This window comes from Phyllobates terribilis, unplaced genomic scaffold, assembly GCF_046119375.1.
Source record: "Phyllobates terribilis strain yellow unplaced genomic scaffold, ASM4611937v1 Scaffold_8__6_contigs__length_399053987, whole genome shotgun sequence".
Lineage (NCBI taxonomy): Eukaryota > Metazoa > Chordata > Amphibia > Anura > Dendrobatidae > Phyllobates > Phyllobates terribilis.
In genome coordinates, this window is record NW_027362768.1 from 272534229 (window position 1) to 272553927 (window position 19699).

The 19699-nt window shown below is 49.1% G+C and overlaps 1 long non-coding RNA gene across 1 annotated transcript; it reads right to left on the reverse strand.

The window, feature by feature from the left end:
• Positions 1–263: 263 nt before the first annotated feature.
• Positions 264–17708, reverse strand: LOC141156510 (uncharacterized). Its single transcript, XR_012247650.1, has 3 exons — positions 17398–17708; positions 6085–6178; positions 264–391 (listed from the first exon to the last, which is right to left on the reverse strand). It is a non-coding gene; the product is annotated as an uncharacterized lncRNA (long non-coding RNA).
• Between the last annotated feature and the right edge of the window lie 1991 nt (positions 17709–19699).

Sequence of the window (19699 nt, forward strand, 5' to 3'; positions counted from 1 at the left end):
ACAGATCAAATTAGGGGCAGACACCAGGAAAGTGGCATCAATTGACCCAGAGTACAAGTAGTATAATTATTATTATTTATTATTTTAGCGCCATTTATTCCATGGCACTTTACATGTGAAAAGGAGTCACCGACTGGTACAAGAAGAGACAGGACCCTGCCCACGAGGGCGCACAAACAATCTACAAGAGATGGGTGAGGATACAGAAGGTGAGGGTACAGCTGGTCGTGCAGCAGTATGGTGGAGCAAGGGTTACTGCAGGTTGTACGTTTGTCGGAAGAAGTGGGTGCTCAGGTTCCTTTTGAAGGTTTCCACAGTAGGCGAGAGGCTGATGTGTTGGGGTAGAGAGTTCCACAGTAGGGAAGATGCACAGGATAAATCTTGTAAGCGACTGTGGCAAGAAGAGATAAGAGGGAAGTAGAGAATTAGATCTTATAAGGATGTGAGGTTGTACGCAGGTAAGAACAGGCAGACTAAGTTACAGATGTATGGAGGAGGCCGGTTTTTGATGGCTTTGTATGCCAAAGTTAGGCTTTTCAAATAGAGTCTCTGGGCAACGGGGAGCCAGCGCAGGGATTGACAGAGGGGAGACGCCAGGGAATAGTAGGGTGACAGATGAGTTAGTCCACCGGCAGAGTTTAGGATAGATTGGCAGGAGTGGTAGAAAGGAGGCCACAGAAAAGGAGGTTGCAGTAGTCGAGGCGGGAGATAATGATGGCATGCACTGGTGGTTTTGTAGATTCATGGTTGAGGAATGTGTGGATCCCGTAGATATTTTGGAGTTGGAGTCGGGAGCAAGTGGAAAGGGTTTGGATCTGTGATTTGAAAGAGAAATCAGAGTCAAGTTTGCGGGACTGGGGAGAGTAGGCAGCCATTGACTTTGATGGATAGTTCAGTTGGGGGGATGAATGAGATCCGCCATCAGGGAATTACTGCCCTTACTGTTGTATGGGGCCCAGTGAACAGCAGTAAAGAGCAGGGTCCGGTCCGGGGACCCTTGCTCTTGTGCTTCTGCTAACCAGGCCCGGGGGTATCGTGTGCCATCGCTGTGTGCCCGCGTGCCGCCGCCGTCTCCTCCACGCAGGGAACCTTGGAGCTGCACGGCTGTCAAAACTGAACAGCCGTGCAGCTCCAGGGGAGTCCCTCCTCCCCTTCAGTGACACGCTGCAGACGGCTGTACGCAATGACGTCATCGCGTACTCTCCGGCATTCAGCGCAAGGATGCTGCCAGGTCAGAAGTGGAGCTACAGAGATCGTATAACACTTAAGTATGAAAACTTTATTTTTTTATAGAACTAAATGGTCTTGGGGGACAGTACATGATGAACTGGGAGTGAGGGAGAGCTAATGATGAACTGGGAGTGGGGGGGAGCTAATGATGAACTGGGAGTGTTAGCTAATGATGAACTGGAAGTGGAGGAGGGGAGCTAATGATGAACTGGGAGTGGGGGCTGGGGAGAGCACATGAGAAACTGGGATTGGTGGATGGGGAGAGCTTATGATGAACTGGGAGTGGGGGTGGGGAGAGCACATGATGAACTGGGAGTGGGGGGTGGGGAGAACAAATGATGAATAGGGGGTGGGGAGAGCAAATGACGAATTGGGAGTGGGTGTAGGGAGGGCTAATGATGAATTGGGAGTGGGGGTAGGGAGAGCTAATGATGAATTGACAGTCAGGGTGGGGAGAGCACATGATGAACTGAGAGTGGAGGTGGGGAGAGCTAATGATGGATTGGGAGTGGGTGTAGGGAGGGCTAATGATGAATTGGGAGTGGGGGTAGGGAGAGCTAATGATGAATTGACAGTCAGGGTGGGGAGAGCACATGATGAACTGAGAGTGGAGGTGGGGAGAGCTAATGATGGATTGGGAGTAGGGGGTGGAAAGAGCAAATGGCGAAGTGGGGGTGGGGAGAGCAAATAATGAATTCAGGGTGGGGGAGCGCAAATAATGATAACTTGGGGGTGGTAGACGGGGGACAGCAAATTATGAATTGAATGTGTGGGTGGGAAGAGCAAATGATGACTTGACGGTTTAGGGGGAGAGCAAATAATAATGAATTGAGGGTGGGGGCAACAAATGCTGATGAATTGGGGTGAGGAGAATAAATGATGATGAACTGGGGGTGGGAGAGAGAGAGAGGACATGACAAAATGAATTAGGGTGGAGGGGGGCATGTAAATATAATGAATCGGGAGAATGGGGAACGTTAAGGATGCAGGAGTGTGACTGGTAATGAATTGAGTGAAAGAGTACAGGTTCTAATTAATTTATATATTTATTAGGTGGGGAAAGTGGCTTTTTACAGTTAGTGGGGGCACAGTGGTGGATTACAATTTATATTTGGAATGGTGTGTTGTATAATAACTATATATTAATGGTGGGTGCATGTCTGTATTCACCTGTGTAGTGTAGAAGTTGGGGAATGTACTCTAGATAACTGTGTGTTATTTAATGCAGAGATGAGTTCTGGTTGGAAGAAGTGATTGCGGTCTGTGCTGGATGAAGGAGAAAAGCGAAGATGAAGGACTTCAACTAGAGACGTCACTGGTAAGTCACTAATTAATTTATATATTTATTAGGTGGGGAAAGTGGCTTTTTACAGTTAGTGGGGGCACAGTGGTGGATTACAATTTATATTTGGAATGATGTTTTGCATAATAACTATATATTAATGGTGGGTGCATGTCTGTATTCACCTGTGTAGTGTAGAAGTTGGGGAATGTACTCTAGATAACTGTGTGTTATTTTATGCAGAGATGAGTTCTGGTTGGAAGAAGTGATTGCGGTCTGTGCTGGATGAAGGAGAAAAGCGAAGATGAAGGATTTCAACTAGAGACGTCACTGGTAAGTCAATGTGTTATCTGTACACTGACACTATACACTATATACTATGTACATAGCTCCTGTGTATAACGTCACTGGTGATCACTGTACACAAACACTATATATAGAGCTCCTGGGTATAATATCACTGATTATCTCTGTTGCAGGGCGGTGCTCCGTGTATTAATTATTAATGTCAGGCTTGACTATCAATAATCAATATCCGGCTAATACCTTGCCTGTTACTACTCCAATTCCTTTACTATACACTATACTAAATGGCGACTAACTGAGACAAAAACCGTGTTATCAATAAAATATATTTATTACACAAGTCTACAGTTAACTCTACTATTTAATACCACACTGACACTGAATATAACAATAATAATACGGATATACAATTAACCCCACAATAACCTAGTTACACTTCCCGCCCACTTACCTAAAAACATACATACATTAATTACAGCCCACCCGCCTATCACTATACTATCCCTATGTAGGAAAAGAGGTTAGAAGCAGTGATACTTAGCCACTTGAAGATGCCTTGGCTGCAGATGTGCTGCTGAATCAGGAGAGGCAGAAAAGGGGACTCAAAGGGTTCACAAGGGAGCAGAGGAGGATGGGACAGATAAGTCTGGGGGCTGAGAGGTAGGGAGATGAAGGGGAGCAGAAGGAGAGCAGCAGAGTGTGATGCTGTGAGGGGTCAGTTGCTGGCTGCTGCACACAGACACAGATGCTGCTGGCTGGTCTGCAGAGGAGAGGGCAGAGGGACAGTGGCTGGGCTAAGAGCAGTAGGACACAGAGGGGCAGACAGGACATGTGGGGCAGGAGAGGGGACACAGAGGGGAGCAAGCACAGAGGGCAGGTGTCAGCAAAAGAAGAAGAGAGCGAGCACTGCTGCTGTTGGGTATTTAAATCCGGCGGGCGCGCTCCCGTTAGGCCACGCCCCCCGCTCCAGTTTGGCCACGCCCCCATCTGCCTCCTGAAGGTGTGCATGCAGGGTGGGAGAGCCCAGCATATCTCTTGGCACACGCATCCCTGCAGGTATCTGCGCGCGACCTGTCGGCAGGGCACTTTGATGTGCAGAGCATCCACACTGATATGATTATATCAGTGCTGCTGCTCAGACCCCTGCAGGCAGTGTCTGCTCCAGGATCCAGGACAAAGGATCTCATTCATCCTTTTTGTCCTAGCAGTGTGGTGACTATCTACTGACATGGTAATTAACCATGTCAGCATATAGCCACAGACAATAAGATGGACAGATATCCACCTCTTTTGATATGCCCAGACTTTCTTGTCCTGGGCATATTATATCAGGGGCATATGCATGGGGACATTATTATAAGGGGGACGTTCATATGAGGGAAACAAGGGGCGACGAGAGGGCATTACAGGGGAGGACACAGACTGTAGTGGGCCCCTGTGCAAGAAATTTTTGGGCCCCCCCCCTGCGCTTCATAAGGCAACAAAGTTATGTAAACATAACCCCCCCCATGTGCAGCTCTCACCCCCCCCATGTGCAGCTCACCCCCCCGATGCATCTCTCATCCCCCCCGTGCATCTCTCATCCCCCCCCGATGCATCTCTCATCCCCCCCGTGCATCTCTCATCCCCCCGTGCATCTCTCACCCCCCCATGTGCATCTCTCATCCCCTCCGTGCATCTCTCATCCCCCCCGATGCATCTCTCATCCCCCCCCGTGCATCTCTCATCCCCCCCGTGCATCTCTCACCCCCCCATGTGCATCTCTCACCCCCCCATGTGCATCTCTCACCCCCCCATGTGCATCTCTCATCCCCCCCATGTGCATCTCTCATCCCCCCCATGTGCATCTCTCATCCCCCCCCATGTGCATCTCTCATCCCCCCCCCATGTGCATCTCTCATCCCCCCCATGTGCATCTCTCATCCCCCCCATGTGCATCTCTCATCCCCCCCCATGTGCATCTCTCATCCCCCCCCATGTGCATCTCTCATCCCCCCCATGTGCATCTCTCATCCCCCCCATGTGCATCTCTCATCCCCCCGCTCCTAGTTAATTAATTGTATTTAAGAAAAATAAAACTTGTTATACTTACCCCCATGCGATCCCTGCAGAATCCTGGCGCTCGTCCACGTCGCTGCCACCAGGCTCTCCTGACGTTCGGCCATGTGACGGTGCCACATACATAGCCAACAGCTTTTGTTTTGGCCAAAAGATTTTTAAAGCTGCCACCACGATAAGGTAGACTCTTCTGGCCGGGCCCTACTCTAACCTATTAAAATTTTCTTAAAATATCCAATACTCTTTTTAGATATATTTTTATTTAGTTTTCTTTAAGGGAATGTGTCATATACATTTTTTTTTAAAATGACCAATAATACCACATACAGGGAATACCGCCACACCATCACCAGACCACATATTACCACAACATAGTGACCGAATAATACCACACAGAAGGGAGAAAAACTGCCACACCATGACCAGACCACATATTACCACCACATTACTAATATTACCACCACATTACTAATATTACCATAAGTGTCATTATACACGGGAGCTCTATACATGGTATGTATAATGTAAGTGTCCAGGTAATCTAGTGATCACCAGTGACATTATACACAGGAGCTCTGTATATAGTGTCAGTGTACAGGTAATACAGTGATCACCAGTGACATTATACACAGGAGCTCTGTATATAGTGTACAGGTAATACAGGGATCACCAGTGACATTATACACAGGAGCTCTGTATATAGTGTACAGGTAATACAGGGATCACCAGTGACATTATACACAGGAGCTCTGTATATATTGTCAGTGTACAGGTAATACAGTGATCACCAGTGACATTATACACAGGAGCTCTGTATATAGTGTCAGTGTACAGGTAATACAGTGATCACCAGTGACATTATACACAGGAGCTCTGTATATAGTGTACAGGTAATACAGGGATCACCAGTGACATTATACACAGGAGCTCTGTATATAGTGTACAGGTAATACAGGGATCACCAGTGACATTATACACAGGAGCTCTGTATATATTGTCAGTGTACAGGTAATACAGTGATCACCAGTGACATTATACACAGGAGCTCTGTATGTAGTGTCAGTGTACAGGTAATACAGTGATCACCAGTGACATTATACACAGGAGCTCTGTATATAGTGCACAGGTAATACAGTGATCACCAGTGACATTATACACAGGAGCCCGGTACATAGTATATAGTGTAAGTGTACATGTAATGCACTGACTCAGGGGTGACGTCTCTAGGTGAAGTCCTTCAGCTACGCTTTTCTCCTTCATCCAGCACAGACCGCCATCACGTCTTCCAGCCAGGACTCGTCTCTGCATAAAATAACACAGTTATCTAGAGCACATTCCCCAACTTCTACATTACGCAGCTGAATACAGACGTGCATCCACCATCAATATATGGTTAGTTATTATGCAACCTACCATTCCAAATATAAATTGTAATCCACCACGGTGCCCCCATTAACTGTAAATAGGCACTTAATATATAATTTAATTAGAACCTCTACTCTATACTTCCTGCTCCCCGCATTCATTATTTACATGCACCCCCTGCCCCAATTCATTATATCATGTCCGTGCTCTCCCCACCCCATCGTCATTTATCATTTACTCTCCCCCACCCCACATTCATTATGTGCAGCTCATTATCCCCCTACTCCCAATTCCCCCATGTGCAGCTCATTTTCTCCCAATTCCCCCATGTGCAGCTCTCACCCCCCCATAAGCAGCTCTCACCACCCCCCATGTGCACATCTCTCATCCCCCTCCCCCACATGTGCCCCTCTCTCATCCCCCTCCCCCACATGTGCCCCTCTCTCATCCCCCCCATGTGCAGCTCTCACCACCCCCCATGTGCACATCTCTCATCCCCCTCCCCCACATATGCCCCTCTCTCATCCCCCTCCCCCACATGTGCCCCTCTCTCATCCCCCTCCCCCACATGTGCCCCTCTCTCATCCGCCTCCCCCACATGTGCCCCTCTCTCATCCCCCTCCCCCCCATGTGCATCTCTCATCCCCCCCATGTGCATCTCTCATCCCCCCATGTGCATCTCTCATCCCCCCCATGTGCATCTCTCATCCCCCCCATGTGCATCTCTCATCCCCCCCATGTGCACATCTCTCATCCCCCTCCCCCACATGTGCACCTCTCTCATCCCCCCCATGTGCATCTCTTATCCCCCTCCCCATGTGCATCTCTTATCTCCCCCCCATGTGCATCTCTTATCTCCCCCCCATGTGCATCTCTTACCTCCCCCCCATGTGCATCTCTTATCCCCTCCCCACATGTGCACCTCTCTCATCCCCCCCACCCCATGTGCATCTTTTATCATCCCCCCCCCACGTGCACCTCTCTCATCCCCCTCCCCCCACGTGCACCTCTCTCATCCCCCTCCCCCCACATGTGCACCTCTCTCATCCCCCCCACCCCATGTGCATCTTTTATCATCTCCCCCCCCCCATGTGCATCTCTTATCACACACACACACACACACACACACCTCCCATTCCCCCCACTCCTAGTAAATTGTATTTTGAAAAAAACAAAACTTGTTATACTTACCCCCATGCGATCCCTGCAGAATCCTGGCGCTCGTCCAAATCGCTGACACCAGGTTCTCCTGACTTCCGGCCATGTGACGGCGCCGTCACATGACCGGAAATCAGGGGAATCATGAAGGCGCTGCCGCAGGAGTGCAGCGCTGAGATGTCCCGGACCCGGCGCTTAGCATGGGGCCGGGGGCCCCATGAGGAGAGAGACTCACAAGAGGGGGCCCCCAACGGGGCTCCAAGGGGGCCCCTACCGGCTGGGCCCCACACTGGAGTCAGGGCAGACATGCCCTGATGGCAGCCCTGCTGGAGGCTGGAGGGGCCCCCTCTCCCTCGGGGCCCCCGTTCAATGAACCGGCTGCACGGGCGGTAGTTCCGCCCCTGGGGCATTATATGTAAGTATAACCTGGGACACTTCCTTTTACAATCCCCCTGTTGTCGAGAACACGACAATGAAATTTGAGGGAAGTGTTGTACTGGGATTTATTTGCCTACTCAAACTCAAAATAACTGGTAACAGTTCAGGATGGAATAAAGTCTAATTCTGCACTTAGGTATTTAGACATCACTCACGTGGCCATCAGTTCTTCCCTGCCGTTCACCGTAATCTAGCGTCTCCATCCATAGAAAACACCTGGATTCTTTCTTGGTCTTTAATCAAAGTTGTTTTTTTTTTGTTTGTTTTTTTTCGTCTCAGTCTTTCCTTGGTTCTGGCAAACTTCAGGTATCCGCCTATCGCAGAGCCATCATTCTACTGGTCAGACTCTGGACTGGCTTTCACCCTCACAGTCCATAGGTCGGCCAACATCATCTTGTGTACACCCCTCACCTTGCCAGACTTTCCGTTACTCTCCGACAGCTTGTTTCCGCTGGATTTTGATTATGTCTGGCGTGATGAGACTGCTGGGTGTCACAGTCTGTAGTTGGGCCTCACAGCATTCTTTCAGCGGAGGCAAGACTCCCTTCAGGGACGACTTGGCCTTTGCTCAGGAACGACTTGGCCTTTGCTCAGGAACGACTTGGCCTTTGCTCAGGAACGACTTGGCCTTTGCTCAGGAACGACTTGGCCTTTCCTCAGGAACGACTTGGCCTTTGCTCAGGAACGACTTGGCCTTTGCTCAGGAACAACTTGGCCTTTGCTCAGGAACGACTTGGCCTTTGCTCAGGAACAACTTGGCCTTTGCTCTTCCCCTGTAGTGTTGATTGAAGAAGAACGTTGAGGTGGTTACTCCATGAATAGATACGCAGATCTTTACTAGGCAGATCAGAATTTCTCGAGTAGGGAGAGATGTCACAATACCTAAGTAGACTGCGGGAAGAAACACCGTCTGATTCTAACAGACATTCAATCCATCCCTTATGAACTTCACCATTGCCAGAGTTGAAGTGGCAAATACATTTGAAAAGGAGGGGACTTGTCCCTAGGGAACCTTACTCTTTTTCCCCATTCACACAAAACAGATCTGTACCCCTCCCACACCTGAATCAAACAAACAAACAAAAAAAAGACAAAAACCAATATGTATGAAACCATATATATACAAAATTACAAGGATTCAGGACTTTTTAGAGTTAGGTCCTGAACCTTCTTCGGCGGTTATATTCGTGCAGCTCTGTCTGGTTCTCCTGTATCTGGTCGGCCAGTCTCTTTACTCTCCGATAAACTAAGCCCAATCCCAGGTACATAATGATAACCAGAATCAGAAGGACAATCACTGGATGAATAAGGAGGTTGAAAAAGGAGGTGGCCTTCGGGCTGTAGCCAAACACACTTTCCCACCAGGACACCTCAGAGTCTTTGTTTAAATCGTTGGTAATCCCCGTAATCTTGGTTCTGTCATGCTCAAGCTGGATAGTGGCTCGGTCCTCAGTCTCTTGAAGATTTTGGAGTATCTCGTCTTCTTTACCAAAATCCAACAACAGACGCTTGAGCTCGCCGCCAAAACCAAGAGGAACCTTCTGTAATCTCACAGGGGTGTCAGGGCGGATGTCGAGTCTCTTCTCCGGTGTTATTGGAGTTCTTCCCTGCTGTTCTGCGACATCCAGACCTAGTACAGGACTAAGGGAGCAATATACTCCTAGGAGGAGATTTCCTCTTTCGGTGCAATTAGTTGAATATATGATGTGGGTCATATTTTTCCCTTGGTGCCAACACCAATACCCCTGACCCATGTATTTCAGTCGGAAGGAGGGTATTAGATTGGCCTTCTTCTCACTGGACCCCTCGGCGTCCCAACACTGGTGTCTAAACACCCACTCCTGACTACCTTGGCAGAGGATGACATCCTCTTTCCTCCAACATCCCTCTGTATTTCCTGTGTTGAGGATCATCTTTTCTCACCTCTTGCCCTGCCTCTACCCATCCTTTCATCATGTCAATTTGGTTCCTCACAAACTCCTCACATCTGTAATCCCAATGGTCTACTCTGAAGTCATTTACGGAAATTCGCCAGGTGTATAGGACAAATTTTGTATCTGTGATGATCTTCCATGGGGATGACAGTTGAGGAGCTATGGGATCTGCCAATTGATGGGTAGAAACGTTGCAGGAGTCCAGGTGCGGTTTGACCGGTTGGAGACCTTCAGCTTCGTATGGGACTCTTACCACTGTCACACATACTTGACCTCTACCCCTGAACGGATACCACTGGTCACTATCTCCAGCCTGTAACGCTAGGTTCCTGATAGGTTTGGATTTAGACAGATAGACCCACTGTGTAAAAGACCAGCACCCTTCGTCTACCGCCTCACAAAAAGGCCACTTAAACGGACCATCTATATTTATGTCAAAGTTAATGTCTCTGCCTCTGGGGTCTTTCCAATTGGAAGACACGTATCTTCTCCGGTATTCCTCAGTCATAGGGGTTCCATCCATCCATACATCCACCGTTGGGATATCTACCCCATTGCATACTAAGTCCCACTTCCAAGGATTAGTATCCAACGTCACCATCTGTGCATCCGGTTCCCAGTGGGCATAGGTAACAAAATAGTATCCTGTCACCTCCGGTACACATTTGTCTCTCATGATCGTGATCATGAAAGACCGTATGGATGGGGAACCGTCTACCTGAGTATACCTCAGATCCTGGGCATCGGTCTGTACCTTTAAAACTGTGGCTCGGTACAAGCCCTCCAGTTTCACAGGACCACTCTGATCATTCCAAATGGCCTGATCAGAGTTGCTGCAGTTTAACTTCAACATCAATATGCTGGTCTTTAGATAGTCTGTGGATACATGTCCTTGGACATACTTGGATTCCCTGGTGATAATCACCTGGGAATCCCTCAACATACAATATGCCTTAAGAGTGCCTTTTACTGGTATGGGTCTATCAAAATACGTCCTCACCCTCAAACCGCCTTGACTATCCTCCCTAATGAAGGTTGCCTGGAGAATATACCATCCACTATACTCTGCTCCAGTGACATCTTCAGGACTCAGAACTCCTGTTCTCGTACACAACACCGTGGTGGTGGTGTTGGCTTCCGCTTGCTTGTATGGGAGCAAGTGGGGGTCCCTAGATACCCATCTTAAAGACTTGATGGGTGTTGGGTCTGAGTCCTGAAAATGTCGGAATTCCTTGAGACAGAGGGCGTGCAAGTCATGTTGTATGGCAGACACATTCTCCACGGGGGTGTAATGCTGTGTGACACGTTGGGCAAAACCTTCTCTCTGGAACCCATACAAATACCATTGTCCAGGTGTGAAGGTAAAATTACTGTATGGTTCTAGGATTCTACCTTCTAAGCACTCTACCATTATGAGACCTGGCCCTCCAAGTGACATACCATTATTAAATCCTTCCCCGAAGAGGCTGAGCCTGCCACAATCATGCTTACCACTAGCATCACAACCTGGAGAGGTACCCTGCTCAGGTGATCCCTATTCCTGTGGTTATTCGATTTCGAGGTGGACCGCCATCCAATGATCTGTTGATTGGATATGGTGTTATATGTATGGTTTTGATTGATAAAAACTTTAGAGATCCACCTTCGACCTACCACCCTCACCCCCTGACCCAACTCTATTTGTTAAACTATTATTGAGTTGGGGAGGCCCGGGTGGCCTTTGCTTGGTCGATGTGGATCCAAAAACTATTCTGTCGTCTACGGGAACTCTTTTTAGATGTCAGCGGCCTCTGTACTTTCAGCATTGTGTCACCCATTACCTCAAGGACCTGGTAAGGTCCTTCCCAATTGGCATCCCATGGACCAGATCGGCGGAAGATTTTCACCATTACCTTTTCCCCTACAGAGGGCATAGGCGTCTCCCCCTGTAGGTACGGTCTATGCAACCGTAAAGCTGCATGAGGCAGTAACTCCTTCAGGTTCTCTTGAACCTGTTGGAGAAACGTGTCTCTAGCAATGGCATTCTTCATTGGTTCCGATATTTGGCGCTCATTTGGTAGACACAGAGGCATTTTGCGTCCAGTCATCAGCTCAAATGGAGTGATACCAGTACTAGTCGCCTTGGTCGCTCGGATACCCATAAGCACTGCCGGAAGGGACGTTACCCATGAGGAACCCTTTTCCAACAGTGCTTTAGAAAGCCGTGTTTTGAGGGTACGGTTCATTCGTTCCACAATGCCCGCTGACTGAGGGTGGTAAGGGACATGAAACCTCGGCTTTATGTCCAGCAGTCCGCAAAGAGCTTTCATAACCCTACCCGTGAAAAGTGTCCCTCTGTCTGATTCTATCACTCTGGGAATACCCCATCGTGACAGAACTTGTTCCCAGAGAACACGGGCAGTAGTAGTAGCCGAATCATTGACCATGGGGATAGCTTCTATCCATTTGGAGAAGACATCCACCACCACCAGTGCGTAACGGCAGTTACGACTTCCTGTTGGTAATGGTCCGATGTAATCGATCTGGATTGCGGACCATGGACCCTCGGCTGGCGGAACTCGCTGTAGCAGTGGCTTCAGGGCTGGTGCCCTTGGGTTAACCTGAGCACATACTAGGCATTGTTGGGTGACTTCCTCTACTGTTTTAGACATTGTACACCAGTATAGTTTGTCCCTTAGGAGGGACAGTAGCTTGTCCCGGCCAAGGTGTCCAAACAATTGATGGTTTAGTCTCGTCAGCTCTGCCTGCAGATGCTGCAGTACTACTGGTAGAGGAAGTCGTGTACCGGTATTAAAACACAGGATTCCCTGACATATTGTCCAGGGATGCTGTGGAGCTGTGATGTGAGTCATTAGAAGAGGATCTTTTGCCTGTTCCTCCTCAAATGACACAGGGCCGCCTTTGAGTTTTGTTTGTCGCACTGCAATCTGGAATGCAGGAATCTGTCCAGTACCTGGTTCCCGAAGGACCCCAGACACTGCAGCAAACTTGGCCAATTCGTCAGCCTTGTTGTTCCCTAAAGTCAAAGGCTGTTCTCCTCTCTGATGTGCTGGGACTTTAATGATTGCAGCCTCTGCCGGATGTGCCATGCCCCATTCCCACAACTCTTTCAGGACTGTTACATGAGCCAGAGGTTTAGTCTGGCTGTCCACAAATCCTCTTCTCTTCCATGTGTGCAGGTGCAGGGTGAGGGATCGAACTACATATGAACTGTCGCTATATATAGTTAGATTCCCTGGAGGTTGAAGGTGGAGAGCCTCCTTGACAGCCTCCAGTTCAGCCCGTTGTGCTGACATGTAACCTGGCAACCTGACGAGATTCTGGGTGCCTGTGGTGTCATCCAGCACCGCAAATCCTGTCACATAGGTGCCATCCAGGCAGAATCGAGAGCCATCAACAAAAATTACCCTGTCTTCCGGATGGCTGTCGGTCCTGAACATTTGTGGTAGGGCGATCTGTGGTGAATGTCCACAGTCATGTTCTGTCCCTGTCATGTTTAACAACTGGGACAGAACATACTTCGCCTTGTGGTCCACTTTCAGATTCCGGCCACTAAGGTCCATGATCCACCTCCCGAACCTCTGTTGGGAGACTCCGGGGAGTGTTTCGAGGAGCAAAAGGACCAAAGGGGAATGCGGGGTCTGTAAAGTGAGGGGCCTGAAGCCTACAATATGCTCTGTGGTTTTGACAGCATAATGTATGGCAGCCAGTTGTTTGGCACATTCGTCAAACCCTCGTTCGACAGGCGAGAGGAGCCGGGAAAAGTATCCCAGCGGTCTATTGTCGTGTCCTATCTGCTGTAGAAGGACAATAGAGATCGACTCAGTCCCAGCATGTGCCTGGATGGCCATTTCCCCAGAATTGGGGGTGGCCAATACAGGCGCAGAGGAAAGGTCTCTTTTCAGAGTTGAAAAGGACTCTTCCTGTGGTTCCGACCATTCCTTAATTGAGGGTATTTCTCCTCTGAGGAGTTCATAGAGGGGGTTTGCTTTGGCCGCAAAATCCTCTATTAACTCCCTCATGAAGTTGGCCACTCCCAGGAACTTTCGCAAGTCCTGCAGAGAGCCGGGTCGAGGTAACTTAACCATTGCTTCCACTCGGGCCGCCACAATTCCTTTGGCTCCAAATGAAATCTGGACTCCAAGGAAAATTACCTCTGCCCTGGCCAAATTTGCCTTATGAGGACTCAGCTTGAGTCCGGATTTGGCTAGGAGTCCCAACAGCTTCCTTAACAGAACCAAGTGTTCTTTCATGGTTTCTGTGTGCAAGAGCAAGTCATCTACATATTGCAGGAGACATTCTGGCCGAGAAAACAAGCTCAGTACGGCCGCCAATGCCTGATGAAAATACGTAGGACTGCTGTGGAACCCCGGGGAAGTACACCAAACATGTACTGTTTGTTCCCCACTGTAAAGGCAAATTTGTACCTACAGCTCTCAGTGAGTTCAATTGAAAAGAACCCGTTGGCGACATCAATGGTTGAAAATACACGGCTTTTGCCACTTATCCGCGCCATGATGTTGGGAGTCTGTGCAACAACAGGGGCAGACATCGGGGTGTATTTGTTAAGGACACGTAGGTCTATAGTGAGACGCCACGCATTGGAGTCCTTCTTCTTCACCGGCCATAGAGGGTTGTTGCACTTTGAATTCCCCTCTATGACCACACCCCTTGTCTCCAATTCCAAGACCGTGTTGAGTATCGACTGGGTTGCTTCTGGTGGGAAGCGGTATTGGCGTTGAGGGGGTGGGTCTGGCCCTTGTATGTCCACCTGAACGCCAATCAATCTTCCACAGTCGTTTTTACTCTGGGCCCACAGATCATGATGTTCGTACACAATGGGTTCGAGGTCTATGTTGTGCGAGACCTCTGGCCATTTGTGTTCGAGTGCATCTGTTGAACTTTCCATTGCTGGCAAGGGTGGTCCCAGACTCTGGTGCTGTATGACACACACCTTGGATTGTCTGGGTCCCCTCCACACAATGCAGTTTGCCAAATCCAAGATCCACCCATTTTGGGTCATTATATCAGTTCCGATAATGTTGTCAGAACCGGGGTAATACCACATTGGGATCCTGAGAGTTATGGATTTGGCAATCTGGACAATAACTTCATCGATTCTGTGGGCCTTCACCCCCCCTTGTTGGTGATCCCCTCTGTGTCCCCTCTCCTGCCCCACATGTCCTGTCTGCCCCTCTGTGTCCTACTGCTCTTAGCCCAGCCACTGTCCCTCTGCCCTCTCCTCTGCAGACCTACCAGCAGCTTCTGTGTCTGTGTGCAGCAGCCAGCAACTGACCCCTCACAGCATCACACTCTGCTGCTCTGCTTCTACTCCCCTTCATCTCCCTACCTCTCAGCCCCCAGACTTATCTGTCCCATCCTCCTCTGCTCCCTTGTGAACCCTTTGAGTCCCCTTTTCTGCCTCTCCTGATTCAGCAGCACATCTGCAGCCAAGGCATCTTCAAGTGGCTAAGTTATATTCAGTGTCAGTGTGGTATTAAATAGTAGAGTTAACTGTAGACTTGTGTAATAAATATATTTTATTGATAACACGGTTTTTGTCTCAGTTAGTCGCCATTTAGGGAAGTAAATCAAGTTTGACATTAGTGATGGAGATTTCCGCACCAGTGTCAAGCATGATTTGAGTGTCCTGGTCTTTGATTCTGGCCTTTATGTGGGGTCTCCCAGAAGCATCTAGTATCACGTTACATACTGGCGCCAGATCTTTAGGGATCCCTGCTTGTCAATCGATGTCGACAAGATTCCCAGTAGGTACCTATGATCTGCATACTGCCACTTGTGGGTTCTCAACCACAGTTGCCTTTGTGGAATCATGAGATTCCACATCCACTGTACCCTGAGCTGGGGCATTTACAATGGCCACATATTTCGGTGCCTGCCTTTGTAAATGTCCCTCATATCCGTCCATCTGTTCTCCCCCTGCTCTAGCATAATTAAGTTTCATCTTGAAACCATTGTTATTACCAGATTTTTCAGGGTCGTTACGGCTCTATATCCACTGGGGACAATTTCTCCTCATATGTCCATATTGCAAGCATTGAAAGCATCGAATGCTCCCAGTCCTTTCCAATGGTGGAGCCGTAGGGCGAACAGTTGACCTATTTTTAGCATGGTGTACACGTTGATCTTGCGATCTAACGTGTACGGGCACATGCTCCCTTTAACAGACTTCTTATTGAGCAGTAGATCTTGTCTACACTGCTCAATAACTATGGCCGCTTCAGTAAGTGATGGTTCCCTCGCTGCACTCAGGCGAATTGCAGTGTCAAGGTATGGGAATTTTTCCACAAACATGCGGATCATGCCTTGTGGAATTCCTATACCTTGATCCTTTGTAACCTTCCTGTACATGGCTTCAAACAGACTACACAGAGACAAAGGCTCGTCGTGTATAGTGGGCTTGAACTTTGTCAGGATTTCCGGAGTAACGTCCCAGTGGCCCATTGCCAGTCTCATGAGTAGGGAAAGACGTTCTTCCTCGTCATGAAACAGTCCATTATTGGGTTGCGTTCTCCCCGTTGCCTCATATCTCTGCACAAGGTGTGTAGGCAACCACAACTTAAACAACTCCATGCGATATTCAGGGGCCACAGAATATTTATTGCAATGGCCCTCGAATATATCGCATGACGTAAACGGATCCACATTTGGATCGTATTTCAGAATCTCCTTGCAGATCCGCAACAGGAAATTTATCCTTTCCATACTATGCTTAGGATAAAATTCCTCCTGCCTTTCCAGACGACTTGGCCGATTAGAAGTGGTGTGATCCATTTCCCACCCCCTTCTATATCCCCAACCGTCGTCCTGACCCTGGAAGCAGCCGCTACGTCTCTGCTCCAATGGTGTTTGAGTGAACTGTAGCGACCGTTCCACCTGTCCCCTGGTCTCTGAAGCTCTGGATCTATGATCCATAGGAGATGTGGACTCTGCTGCCACCGTCTCCTCCTGTGCGGTTCCCGAAACACAAACCTGTTTCGTGGACAAGGGTAACACGCTATTCATACCAGGCCGTGACAGACTAGAGATGACCTGCTGCAAATCTGCAATGGTTTGCGTCTTTGCAGCCAGATCCTCTCTAAGAGAACTAAGCAGCACATCCGTGGATGCAACTCTGTTCTTAAACTGATTTATCTCAGTGTACAGTCGGAGGAGCTCTGTGTCCATGTCAGAATAGTAGGTCTCTTTCTCAGAGAGTCTAGATTCCAACACACAGATTTCCCTGCCCCTCTCGGCTGTACACTGGTCACTTTCTTGTAACTGTGTTTCAAGTGTGTGTACCTGTTTTATGTGCTCTACACAACAATGGCAGTGGAAGCTATCCGACGTGGAAACTTCCTGTGCCTTTCTTGTGTCAGCAAGCACGTCCACGTGTTCTGGCCTGCAAATGCTGTCCTCAAAGGCAAACACTAATTTGGCCAGCATTTGGAGGCGTTTCTTTGTTTTGTGGAACACACTTTTGCTAATACACAGTTTGCCATGTGCATATGCCTGGTCCAGCAAAGCTGACCAGAGCATCTCTGTGGACTTGTATGTGTTGGAAGGTATGGGATTAAATGTGCTATTTCTTGCGAGGTGTTTGAGTGTGGAGAAGTTCATACTCACTCGTTCGGAGGCCATCTTGTTCGGTGTCATCTTTTCCTCAGTCCTTCTTGCGCTGCTTGGAAAAAGCTCCTTTTCTCCGGATCACTTTTTCTCCTGACCAACTGGACTCCTTAGATGAACCCGAACGTTGATGGTTCTCCCACGATGTGGCGTGATGGACTTCCAGTAACCGTGTGCGTTGTAGGAAGCGTGTAAAGGAATCACAAAAACGTTAAAAATCAGATAAAGCTTCTTCTGTTGTGGATTTTGTCTTGTGTGTCACTCAGATTGAATAGCTGTCACTCGTCTGAACTACCAGGGCACCGAACGCACAGAATAGCACAACACTTCACCGTGTATCAATGCTATCTCTGTCCACGTCCCTCCGGCCTGATCAGCTCACAAACAGCGACCACAGATATTCACAGAGCGAAACACGAAAACGAAATCACAACAGTTGGGCCTGGCTCGCCAAAATGTTGCAGGGCGGTGCTCCGTGTATTAATTATTAATGTCAGGCTTGACTATCAATAATCAATATCCGGCTAATACCTTGCCTGTTACTACTCCAATTCCTTTACTATACACTATACTAAATGGCGACTAACTGAGACAAAAACCGTGTTATCAATAAAATATATTTATTACACAAGTCTACAGTTAACTCTACTATTTAATACCACACTGACACTGAATATAACAATAATAATACGGATATACAATTAACCCCACAATAACCTAGTTACACTTCCCGCCCACTTACCTAAAAACATACATACATTAATTACAGCCCACCCGCCTATCACTATACTATCCCTATGTAGGAAAAGAGGTTACAAGCAGTGATACTTAGCCACTTGAAGATGCCTTGGTTCACAAGGGAGCAGAGGAGGACGGGACAGATAAGGCTGGGGGCTGAGAGGTAGGGAGATGAAGGGGAGTAGAAGCAGAGCAGCAGAGTGTGATGCTGTGAGGGGTCAGTTGCTGGCTGCTGCACACAGACACAGATGCTGCTGGCTGGTCTGCAGAGGAGAGGGCAGAGGGACAGTGGCTGGGCTAAGAGCAGTAGGACACAGAGGGGCAGACAGGACACGTGGGGCAGGAGAGGGGAAACAGAGGGGAGCAAGCACAGAGGGCAGGTGTCAGTGACTCGCCCCCTGGGCCGCGGGGCACTCGAGACCGGACTTCAGGGCAATGCTGGGAGTAGTAGTGGCGACCCGGTCCCGTGGCTCAGGGTGGTCAGACCAGTGGTAGTCTATGATGTGCTGTAGGTAATGTCCGACTACGCCACCCGTGGATTGCGGCTATTATGAACCGCCGCTGCAAGGCAGACCGCTGAGGCTGATGGTGTTTGCAGCTGAGGTAGTGTTACTCCCCACGGGAAGAGTGCAGCCCCAGGGCAGTGTAGAGGATGGTGGGGGGTGATGGTGCAGAGAGTCCCAGTGCCGTTAGTGCTGGAGGAGCAAGGAGTACACAGACAACGTACTGCAGTACAATGGCTTTTACTCACAGTTCATATGCTCCTGGTCACTTCAGCGCAAGCAGTGACCACCCAAGCCGTGCGGTATCCACCAGGTGAGGGACTCGGTCAACCCCCAGGCACTTCAGGAGTATGGTTTAGAGCTCCTTCCTATCCTTCCTTAGGCTCATGCCCCGCCAGTGACCAAGCTTTTGTCCAGCTCCCGCGGGTCTATGCGGGCCCTGTTTCCCGCTACCCTATATGGTATGCCTTCCTAGCAAGGTTTAGCAAGGGGTCGCACCAAGTGATGGTTGCGACCTCCGGTTCTTGGCTGAAGATTATTAGCTTCCACCAAATTGGGATCCGGTACCCTCTTCTTGCCTGACCCGTCACCCGATTCACGTTGGTCCTTAGGGTCCCTTCCACCTTCTTGTTCCTGAGCCCTTCTGTTTCTTGGCCACTTCTTTCCCTTCTCCTGTTCCTTCTCTTCTCCTCTGTTCCTTTTTCTTCTCTGGCCCCGGCCTTTTCTCTAGGCCTGCCTCTGAGCAGAGCTCCTACAGAGCCTCTGCTCCCTGTCTTCTCTTCTCTCTGTCCTTCGCTGACTGAACTGACCCTGATCTAAGATGGTGCCCACCTTTTATACCTCCCTCTAGAACATGAGCCCAGGTGACCAGCAACCAATGGGCTCCTACCTACGCTCAGGAATCGTCCCCTTCTGCTCCTACATCACCGGGTTTTCCTCCCCCCTCCCCACTCCAGCCAGGGACAGATTCTGTCGTGCCTGCATTACTGTCTAATGGGAGCACCGTTGAGCTGTCCCTCGGAAATGGGGTGTGTGTGCTGCATGCAGCTACCTGAGCCCTG